The following is an 11,843-nucleotide window of genomic DNA, read 5'->3' as shown; positions in this document are numbered from 1 at the left end:
TGAGTCATTAGGAATTAGTATTTTTTTTGCACAAGCAATGCATGTTGAGATATTGCCCAAAATGTTTGTCATTCTAAGTGATATATATTTTGAATATTTCTAAGCAATATTTTTGATAAAGGAAAAATATATTACTATCGACTTCTCATAGAGGTCGGATGTACTTGGTATCAATTTTAATATATTACCTCCATTCAGAAATAACTAACATGGTTTTAGTTCAAATTTTGTGGGGTGTAGTATATTTTTTCTTGCGGGCAAACTTTAATACTCCCGCCGTTCGCTTTTATAGTGCGTCTTGTTTGTGACACTTAGGGCATCTTCAATAGATTGTATGTTAGTCTTGTTGGTAAAATGTTCATGTCATCAACCAACAAGCTATCATACAACTAATCCAATGGGTTGTATCTAAGGTATCCAATAGATGATGAGAAAATAAATGTGATTGCTCTCTATTTCACCTTGGAGCTTGTGCAAAGGTTATTGGTTATTCTACATAGTACAATTTTGCTCTCTCTCCACATTTATTACATGCCACATCATCAATATGTCCTAGATGGCAAATTTATCAACACCTATCTTACAGCTGTTGGAGATGCCCTTACACCGAAACATGAGCTGGCCCTTTTATTTGGACTAGAATTGCCCCTCACTGTTCAGACTATCATGCAGCGTGCATGCATGTAGCTTTCGGTGCACTAATTCAGCGGAGGGCTATTTTTGACTAAAGACGCTTAAACGCACTACATTTTGGAATATGACCCAAAACCCTACGCGCAGTAGAATATGGAATAGATGGAGTATATTTTTTCATAGTGTGTACAGTTGTACCTTCTTGTCTGGTTGTTAATTTTCTCCACGGAAATCTTGTACGCTCCAAAATTTGGAAATCGTACAAGAATGAAAAGGCTTACTGGGACAACTGATCCAAAGGATCAAACATAAATATTTGATTTTGAGTAATGCAAGAATTTATTCGCAAAAAAACATAAATAGACCGTTCAAAGTTCTTAAACTTCGTAATAAAGGCCATCTACTCAGCATTCTGGATTCCCATGCATGAGCGCAGAATTTATGGAGGACGTCCGGCCCAAGATCACTCCACAGCAGATGCGCAGAACACAAGGCGCGACCCAGCCCCTTGATCTCCCTTCCACGGAGGTCAAAAACCCTCCCCTTGGACGGTTCAGTTCGAACTGAGACTCGACTCCCACACGCTTCCTCAGTTCCTCACACTCACTGGCACATAGCGCCGGCGAGGTGCAGGCGATGGCCGTGGCGTGGAACGATGGGGCGGCGGAAACCAAGTGGCTGAAGCACTACTCTTCGGCGCAGGACATCCTGGTCGTCGGCGACGGGGACTTCTCGTTCTCGCTGGCGCTCGCCACCGCCTTCGGCTCCGGCGAGAACCTCGTCGCCACGTCCCTCGACTCCTACGGTTCGGCCCTTTCGTCTAGCTCTCTCGCTGCCCATATGCCTGCGAGTAGCTCTATCTTTGAGCATCAACGTACATGCGTGCATGCCCATGCTTACCTTGGCCCGGTGTGATTTTTCTGATCATCGGCTTTAATTAGTTTGCACTGAACTATTTCCCACGCGTCTTTTGCGTGCAATCCTCTTGGACAGAGAGTCTGAGCCACAACTACAGCGACGCAACATCCAATGTGGCGAAGCTTGAGGCGATGGGTGCCACGGTTCTGCACGACGTCAACGTGAAAGTGATGAATCTCCACGCCGATCTGGAGCCGAGACTGTTCGATCGGATCGTCTTCAATTTTCCTCACGCCGGGTTCAGAGGGCGCGAGGACGACGAAGATACAATCAGGTATGAGTGTCTTGACTCCTGTGTGGTAATCTATCTATCTTATGTTTAAACCTCTTAACATATGAACCTGATGTCCATCGATCGATCGATCTCGCTTGTGTGTAGGTCGCATCAGAAGCTGGTGTGGAGATTCTTCGCCACCGCGCGGCACATGCTCCGGCGTCACGGCGAGATCCACGTCACCCACAAGACCAAGCATCCGTTCTCCATGTGGTGTATCGAGCAGCTAGCATCCGAGTCCTCGCTTGCTATGGTCGAGAAAGCTGCCTTTCAGATAGAAGACTACCCTGGTTATAACCAGAAGAGAGGGTCGAGCTGGAGGTGCGGCCATGGCTTCGCTATAGGTCACTGCTCCACCTTCAAGTTCCGCCTCGAATAGTGGGCGTCGGATGATGATCTCTTTTTTTAGTCAGGCCTGTGTGTGTGACTTCAGCGGTTTCATGTGTCCTCGGTCGTTAGAGGCTGTCGATCTCGCCACAATAGACGAGGAAATAAGAGCAACTCCAACACAGCGGTCCAAATGGTCCGGCCATGTACGTTTGTGTCCGTTTCAGTCTTGGAACTGTTCTGCATGCTGTCTATTGACAGTGAACGAAGTAATGCTGATGAAAAATGCAACAGCTTATCAGTTTAGCTCCATCGCTATGCTTTCTCTTTTATTTCTACTCCATCTGTAACAAAATATAAGACGTTTTTATACCCTATGCAAAACCAGAAAAAAACATCTTTACATTTTGATATATAAAGGAAGTACTTTTCTTCCGAGATGTGTGTGTGGGTGTGGGGAGATAAGACGAGAAAGCGCGCCCACCCTTTCTCGAACTGCCCAAGTGGGCTCGTCACCCTTAATCTTGAAAAGTGGCGGACCTATGTGCAATGCTGAGGGGCCCGAGCCCTCCCCCCCCCCCCCCCCCCCCCCCCCCCAGCTGTAGCATACTTGCTGAAGGAAAAAAAGTAAGAGCCTTAAAGTAAGAAGATTGTTGTCATTTGGCCCCTTTGAAGGTGCATATTTTCTCTTTGCCCCCCCCCCCCCCCCCCCCCCCCCCACAAAAAAAAACCACCCTCTTTGATTCGCCGCTAGCTCCACCACTGATCTCAGATTGGACGTCCGCAAGTTCAGCGTGTTAGATTCATTATGAAAGGAAAAACGTATTCTTTTGTTACAAACAAATCTCCCAAGAAAGAAGCATGGTCCGGTATCACAACATGTGCATCCACCACTCTTTGACCGAAGGAAAGACACTCTAGCTAGCCAGACAAATCTAGTTGGGGCCTAGCCAATTTCTTAACATACTCCATGTCTGGATAGAGTTTCAACATTTGAAAAGGAGGTAATCCGCAGTCTTCATCTCGCTTACATAATTGGCAAAGGTCATGGTTACGCCAACCTCTCCGGTCTAATCTATCTGCAGTCCAAACCCTAGGGGGCAATGCTTCAAGACTAGCTAAGGCATGTCCAAGTTGATGACTCCGGTAGATTGCATCTTACGTAGATTTGGCAGATTACAAACCATCCAACGTGAATTTCCATCTAATTTCATCCATGTTTTCGTGTTGTAAAGTGACCTCCCCCAACTTACTCCGCAGAAGGATCCTGGGTGTGGTCGTGTAGATTTTTTTTGTTGCGTAACACGTTCCCCTACAAATGGTGGCCGATGGAATTCACATGGTAGTGGGGTGTGTCCCGGGGGAAAGCTCTGCCCGGTGGTGTCGGTGCCAGTGACGATGACGCTCTTGAGAGCCGCTCCCCTTTTTAGAGGTGTCATCGTGGGTTGGCCTCCTCCACCATGGGCTTTGGATGGGAACCCTTGATTTGGCATGCCAGACAGGGCGATGGCTGCATTCTGGCACCGTTCCCTCCTTGGAGGCCTCGTCCATTGAGCAAGGCCCCTCTCTATAGATTATCAAGATTGTGGTTCATGTACGGTAGCTTTCTCTCTTTGTGGTGACGATTATGTGGTCTTGGTGGGAGTGCTCTCAATGGAAGCAAGGTTCGGCGGGGTGGCTATGTTGGGAGGCCTCCCTTTTGGTCATGGTGTTTTTTTCCATCCAGGCACTAGTGAGAGCATCCCATCGTCGGACGATGTGACACCCTTCGAGCCGAGCCGAGGGAGCAGGGGGGTCATTTCGACAATGGAAGTAGAAGGCGCTCAAGTGCCAGTAAAACCAAGTGATGGTGATGGCATGACCTTTGTTGACGTCTATATTCTTCTTGAGTTTGCCTCGTCTGTTGCTTCAGTCCTCCGATCGCGTATGAGGGCTTTGATGACTCCAAGCAGTGCTCAATTCTTTCTTGTTATCTCCTTGGGTCATCTGGGTTCTTTGTTACTCCACCTAAGCACCCTTGTATCTTGCCATTGCCTTTTATTTATGTTGTGGTGTTGTGTTGTTCTGTTGGTTGTAAGGGCTTCACCAATTTAAAGCCGACCGATAGCCTTTTTTTCTGAAATAAACATGCGCTCACAAAGTTCGGTTGCTAATGTGAAATAAGGCCTCCCTACAACTAGAATATTTATTATCATGAATGACCAGCTCACGTCTAGGTTATACATGTTACACGTATAACATACAACCCTAATTGTGACACACGCAACAAGTCAAAAAAAGGGGCTCTATTTCATAGGAGCATAGGAGGCCACAGTAAGGAGGGGCGGAAGATTCCGGCCATGCTTTTTTTACTGTTTTGGGAAAGTCCAATGCCTCGCCAAACTTCCTTTTTTGACATGTTTCCTTATTAGCAACTTCCAGAAATACAAGTAAGATTTATCTTCTTTTAAAAAGAAGATAAGAACAAGAGGCTCACCATGGTGGTGCCAGCGACGAGATCGGCACGGGCGATCGACAACGGTGAGGACATGGATGGGGACGGGATGGCACCCTACACATGTGCATACTCTAAGAAGTTAATTTGAGCTCAGACTGTGCACATATACTCCTCCACTAAAACACTTCTAGAGCATTTGAAATGAGCTAAACTAGTAGTGAGAGATGAAAGGATGAAGTTGCTAACATTTTAGAACACTTGGATAGTTGGTGCACTGTCAAACCTAGACAAATCTTGGGGAAAATGGAATTTGGAGGTCGAGCTTGGAGAGGAGAAAGCTTAAGTGTGGCTCGAGCATTTCACCGAACACCTCATGTGCATAGGAGGTGAGAACAGAGAAACACACACCTTCCCACACGCTGGCTGGCCAAAAAACCAATGACAGAGCGGGCAGGGGCGACCATATATACAGACATCTTTTTAGTCTCGGTTGGTGTTTAGAACCAGGACTAGCCCCCCCCCCCCCCCTAGTCCCGGTCCAAGGCACCAACCGGAACTAAAGAGGTTGGGCTAGGAGCTACGCCCTTTAGTCCCGGTTGGTGGCTGGAATCGGGACTAATATAAGATCCCAGCCGAACCGGGATTGATGCCTGTCGCGGCTCGGCCGGCGTCCTACCGCTCGAACCGGGATTCATGCTTCCATTAGTCCCGGTTCGTAACATGACCGGGACTGTTGCTTTCATCTGGCAAAAATCAAATGCATGTTTTCTACTAATGTTATGTTGTTCTATTGGTTGTAAGGGCTTCACTAGTTTAAAGTCAAGTGATAGCCTTTTTTCTAAAATAAACATGCGCTCACAAAGTTTGGTTGCTAATGTGAAATAAGGCCTCCGCCTCCCTACAACCAGAATATGTATTATCATGAATGTCAAACCACGTCTAAGTTATACATGACGTATAACATACAACCCTAATTGTGACACACGTAACAAGTCAAAAAAGGGGCTCTATTTCATAGGAGCATAGGAGGCGCACAGTAAGGAGGGGCGGAAGATTCCGGCCATGCTTTTTTCAGCGTTTTGGGAAAGTCCAATGCCTTGGCAAACTTCCCTTTTTGACATGTTTTCTTGTTAGCAACTTCCAAAAATATGTGTCTACAACTTTAAAAAAATCCGTCTTTCAGAATTTTAAACTTTAAAAGAATTTCCATACTTACTTGTAGAGTCTTTTATAGTTCTAAAAATTTCCACAAAAATGGAATTTCAATACTTTTGAATTTTTAGAAATTCATACTTCCAGAATACTCAACTTTGAAGAACTTCTATAAATTATGAAAATTTGAACCCCCAAATTTTGAATGTACAATTTTTTAGGAACTTCACAAAAAAGGAAAAATGAATAAATTCCATGGGCCATGCGGTAAGCCTCCACCCCCCAGTGAGCGCCCGTGTCCCGAAGGTAATCTTCCAACGCGTGCACTTCGTGCGGGCGGCCCTCCTCGGGCCACAACATGTGGCGCCCCGATAAGGCGCATTCTCTCACTCATGGTGAACTACGGATGCTGCAGTTTTCAGCCAAAAGATATATTTGACCAACATACAAAATCTCATGCACACTAGTGATCAATGCAATCCAAATCTTTGGAATGAAATCAAAGTAAATATATATTCAATGTTGCCACAAACCATTGAGTTAATTGAAGCCAAAAAATAGTCTTTGCAGCAGCAGTTAGAGATCAGGCTGAAGCATCGACGACGGCGTTGGCGAACCATGGCCGCCTGAGCGCGGTGGTGGCCGACAACCTCTTGTCGATGTTGCACGAGAGGAGCCCCTTGAGGACTTCGAAGCCTTCTTTGGAGAGGAGGTCCTCGGGAAAGTGCTGACGGAGCTTGTTGCGGGAAATGACATGCGGCGGCGTCACCAGCTTCCCGGCGAGCGGCAATGACTCATAGGCTGGCCAGATGGTGAACAATGGCACGCCAAGAACGCAGAAGATGGCGAGGAGCTGTTGGGCGTCGTCCTCCCCGTCGAAGAGCGGCTTCCCGGAGAGGAGCTCGGCCATGACGCAGCCCAGTGACCACATGTCAACCGTGGCGTCGTAGTCGGTCTTGCCGAGGAGCATCTCCGGTGCCATGTACCGGCGTGTGCCGTGCTAGCCGTACGGCGCGGGCTCGGACATGGACACCGCGAGACCTAGGTCGCAGATTTGACGTTGCTGATGCCACCTGCGCCGACGAGGATGTTCCCCGGCTTGATGTCGCGGTGGATGATGCGGAGCCCGTGCATGTGCTTGGCGGCGCCGAGGAGCTGCTCCATGATGCAGCGCACGTCGGCCTCGGGGAACGGCCGGCCGCGCCGGTGCTCATGGAGGACGTCGTGCAGGTTGGGCCCGACGCACTCCATCACGACGGAGAGCTTCCGGGGGAAGGGGTTGAGCGAGAGCTCCCGGAGCTCGACAATGGCGCGGTGGCAGTGGCACGCGGCGAGGAACGCCGCCTCGCGCAACGTACGGGCGTCGGCGCAGCCGCACGCGATGCCGGCGCCCTCGTGCGCGCAGGGGAGCGGTTACTTGAGGGCGACGGTCCAGCCGTTGGTGAGGTGGCGCGCCTCCACGACACCGCCGTAGGCGCCCACGCCGAGCGCGCGCGTCTCCTGGTAGTCGGTGGAGCTCCAGTAGCACGCCCCTGTTGCAGAAGGTGAGCCTCGGGGCGCCGCCGCTGGTGTCCACCTTGAAGTCGGGGTGGTCGCCGCCGGGGAAGACGCCCATCGGGAACGGAGGAGGAGGAGGTCGATGGAAGCGCGGCCGGAAAGGAAAGGAAACGAGGAGAGGATCGCATGGTGGCGGCCATATATATTGAGGCATCAGCGAGACGTACTCGAGTGGTCCCCGGACTCCACGAGGTCAATGCGCTGCGTGGCTCTGGCTTGGGCGAGACTGCGACGGAAGCATGTACGCGTTCGGATTCATAGCCGGAGACGAAGTGGAAACGGGAAACGGGAGGGAAAAAGGGACTGCCTCCAATTTCAATTTTACCCCATGCTGTCAAATTATGATCCGAGTTTTTACTCTCTTGCCGGTCGTTTTGATCAACATTTTTTTTTCACTCTCTCGTCGTTCGGTTTGTGTCGCTCGCCGTTGTCGTGGACCCCGTGCGCCTCTACTCCGACACCATCACGCTTGGCCGGCTCCTTCACCGACTCAGCAGCCTCGCGCGACAGGCGGCCCCTCACGATCGTCGTGTGTGCGCCGTCGATCTACGTTGACCGTCTCCGTCCTTTCCGACCCGGACACCTGCATCGCCTCCATGCAGCGCCCCGCGCGCCATGCGGCGGCCAATCATAGACGCCGCTCGCGCGCCGGCCCGCCAATAGTTCCACGCCACCCGCCTCCGCCGCGTCTACAGGGCGGCCCTGCGGGTTGCCTCGCCGGCCTCATCCTTGCTACGTCCACTACTAGGAAAAGGGCTGCTAGTGGCGCACCTATTTTCGCTACTAATGGTGCACTACAGGTACGCCACTAGCACCACGCCATTAGAATTTTTTTACTAATGGCGCATCACTGGTGCGCCATTAGTATCTGGTATACTATTGGCGCACCACAGGTGCATCATTAGTATAGCCCACTATGCGCTATTAGTATCTGGTCACTATGGCTTAATCTCGGGTCAATATGCTTAATATCAAGTCAAATCGCACTCTATGGTCAAACTTCCTGGAAGGTCACCCATCCTCACACTACTCCAGCCCGAGCACGCTTAACTTCGCAGTTCTATCCAACCCCAGCACCAGCTCACTTCACAGGCACTTGTTGATATATCTATCATATCAATCATATTAAACCTTGTTGATGTCTAGGACTTAGTTCATGTTCATGAGTATGATGAAATTTTAAAAAAATATTTCAAACTTTTCGGTCATATTATGTATCATATTTCGAAAAAAAAATCGATTTTTTTAAACCAATTTTTTTCTGTTACTAGTGGCGCACCTAGCAAACGGTGTGCCACTAGTAAGTTTGAATTTTTTTTCCATTTTTTCCCTCTAGATCTTAAAAGCTCCGTAACTTTTTTCTCTTAGGTTTTTGGGGATTTTGAAAATGCTTAACGGGGTTCCCATTTTACAAATTCCAAAGAGATTTTGCAAATAAAGTCGAAACTCATATTTGTAAACTTTCCCAACAAGTAGACCACATATCACACGGGAAACTTATTTTTTTTGACATTCCCATCATTTTCTTTTATTTTTTTAAACTAAAAAGGCGGTCTAGAGGGGGTGGGTGCATTTGGTGGAATTTTTGGGCCAAGTTAGTAATGGCGCACGGTGAGTGTGGTGCGCCATTACTAGTTTGAAAAAAAAATAAAAAAATTGAAAATAAATTACCAGTGGCGTACCGTGGATGTGGTGCGTCATTACTAGTTTAACTAGTAATGGCGCACTAGTTTAACTAGTAATGGCGCACTATCCACTCGTGCGCCATTACTAGTTTTGAAAAAAATTTTGAAAAAAATTACTAGTGGCGCACCGTGGATGTGGTGCGCCATTACTAGTTAAACTAGTAATGGCGCACTATCCACTGGTGCGCCATTACTAGTTTTGAAAAAAATGGAAAAAATTGTTACTAATGACGCACTGTGGATGTGGTGCGCCATTAGTATTTGGACACTAATGGCGCACCAACACATGGTGCGCCATTAGTATATAGTAGTGGCGCACCACCTGTCTGGTGCGCCATTAGTGGCCATATCATCTACAGCCCTTTTCCTAGTAGTGGTCGGGCCGGCCACATCAGGTCCGTTGGCTGCCTCGAGCTCGGGCGTCGCTGCTTCGTTGGTCGCTCGGGCCTCGCTGCCTGAGCGCCGGCGCTGCTTTGGTGGTCCGGGTGTCGGTGCTGACGCGCTCGCCCACACGTTGTCCCACGCCGTCCATCGTCGCCGGCTTCATCTCAGACTCCTCCGCCTTCATCGGGCGGCGTCCCCAACCTCGCGCGTGATTGCATTGATCACCCACCCGCCGCCGCGAACCGCATTGATGATCCACAAGTATAGGGGATCTATCGTAGCCCTTTCGATAAGAGTGCCGAACCCAACGAGGAGCAAAAGGAAATGACAAGCGGTTTTTAGTAAGGTATTCTCTGCGAGCACTGAAATTATCGGTAACCGATAGTTTTGTGATAAGGTAATTCGTAACGGGTAACAAGTAACAAAAGTAAACAAGGTGCAGTGATAACCCACAAGTATAGGGGATCAATTGTAGCCTCTTTCGATAAGTAAGAGTGTCGAACCCAATGAGGAGCTAAATGTAGAATAAATATTCCCTCAAGTTTTATCGACCACCGATACAACTCTACGCACGCTTGACATTTGCTTTACCTAGAACAAGTATAAAACTAGAAATACTTTGTAGGTGTAACGGGATATGTTTGCAAGAAAGAGCACGTAAATAAAAACTAGGGGCTGTTTAGGTAAATAAGCAATAAAGTTAGTATGGCGAGTGTGAAAAGTGGTGGTAGGAGTTGCGAAATTTTCCCTAAGCAATTGACTACTTTACTAGACCGATAGCAAGTTTTATGTGAGAGAGGCTGCTGCTAGCATGTCATCCCTGACTTTGAATTCTATGCACTTATGATTGGAACTATTAGCAAGCATCATCAACTACTAACGTTCATTAAGTTAAAACCCAACCATAGCATTTAGATATATTGGTCCCTCTTCAATCCCTTATGCATCAATTTCTATGCTAGGTTGAAGCTTCTGTCACTCTTGCCCTCCAATACGTAGTCCTATCAACATATAATCAACCCTATGGTATGATCCACGCGCGCGCTCATATGATGGGCACCAAATGACAACAACATAACCACAAGAAAATTAAACCAATCATAACAATTTACCAATTACCGATAGGACGACAAAAATCTACTCAGACATCATAGGATGGCAACACATCATTGGATAATAATATGAAGCATAAATCACCATCTTCAAGTAGAGGGTACAACGGGTTGCGGGAGAGTGGGTCACTGTAGATAGATGGGGGAAGGTGATGAAGATGACGAAGGTGTTGGCGTTGATCGCCGTCACACGATGATGGCCTCAGCGGTGTTCCGGCGCCACCGGAAGAGAGGGGGCGAGGGGCCCCTTCTTATTCTTCTTCCTTGACCTTCTCCCTAGATGGGAGAGGGGTTTCCCCTCTGGTCCATGGCCTCCATGGCGGCGGAGGGGCGAGAGCCCCTCCGAGATTGGATCTGTCTCTCCGTCTCTCTCTTTTTCTGCGTTTCAGATTCTGCCCTTTCACCATTTCTTAAATTCCCAGAGATACGTACTCCGATTGGGATGAATTTTGGACACGGTTTTTATGCGGATATTAGCTTTCTTTCGGGGAAAGAAGGGCACCAACCACCTTACGGGGTGGCCACTAGGGCCTAGGGAGCGCCTGACCCCCCGAGGCGCGCCCCCCTACCTCGTGGCCCCCTCGGGCATCGTCCCATGTTGATTCTTCATCCCAAAAATCACATATATTCCAAAAAAAATCTCCGTCAGTTTTTATCCCGCTTGGACTCTGTTTGATATGGATTTTCTGCGAAACAAAAAATATGCAACAAACGGGAACTGGCACTGGGCACTGGATCAATATGTTTGTCCCAAAAATAGTATAAAAAGTTGCCAAAAGTATATGAAAGTTGTAGAATATTGGCATGGAACAATAAAAAATTGTAGATACGACGGAGACGTATCAGCATCCCCAAGCTTAATTCCTGCTCTTCCTCGAGTAGGTAAATGATAAAAAAGATAATTTTTGATATGGAATGCTACCTAGCATAATCTTGATCATGTAATCTAATCTAATCATGGCATGAATATTAATACACGAGTGATTCAAAGCAATAGTCTATCATTTGACATTAAGACAATAATACTTCAAGCATCCTAATAAAGCAATCATGTCTTTTCAAAATAACATGGCCAAAGAAAGTTATCCCTACAAAATCATATGGTCTGCCTACGCTCCATCTTCACCACACAAAATATTCAAATTATGCACAACCCTGATGACAAGCCAAGCAATTGTTTCATACTTTTGACGTTCTCAAACCTTTTCAACTTTCACGCAATACATGAGCATGAGCCATGGATATAGCATTATAGATGAAATAGAATATGATGGTGGAGGTTGTGTGGAGAAGACAAAAAAGAGAAAGTCTAACATCGACGCGGCTAATCAACGGCTATGGAGATGCCCATCAATTGATGTCAG

At 47.7% G+C, this 11,843-nt stretch overlaps 1 pseudogene; it reads right to left on the bottom strand.

The window, feature by feature from the left end:
- Positions 1 to 6,324: 6,324 nt before the first annotated feature.
- On the bottom strand, positions 6,325 to 9,551 carry LOC123101404 (putative cyclin-dependent kinase F-2; annotated as a pseudogene).
- Between the last annotated feature and the right edge of the window lie 2,292 nt (positions 9,552 to 11,843).

This window comes from Triticum aestivum, chromosome 5A, assembly GCF_018294505.1.
Source record: "Triticum aestivum cultivar Chinese Spring chromosome 5A, IWGSC CS RefSeq v2.1, whole genome shotgun sequence".
In the NCBI taxonomy this organism is placed as follows: domain Eukaryota; kingdom Viridiplantae; phylum Streptophyta; class Magnoliopsida; order Poales; family Poaceae; genus Triticum; species Triticum aestivum.
This window is presented reverse-complemented; position numbering and strand designations above follow the sequence as displayed.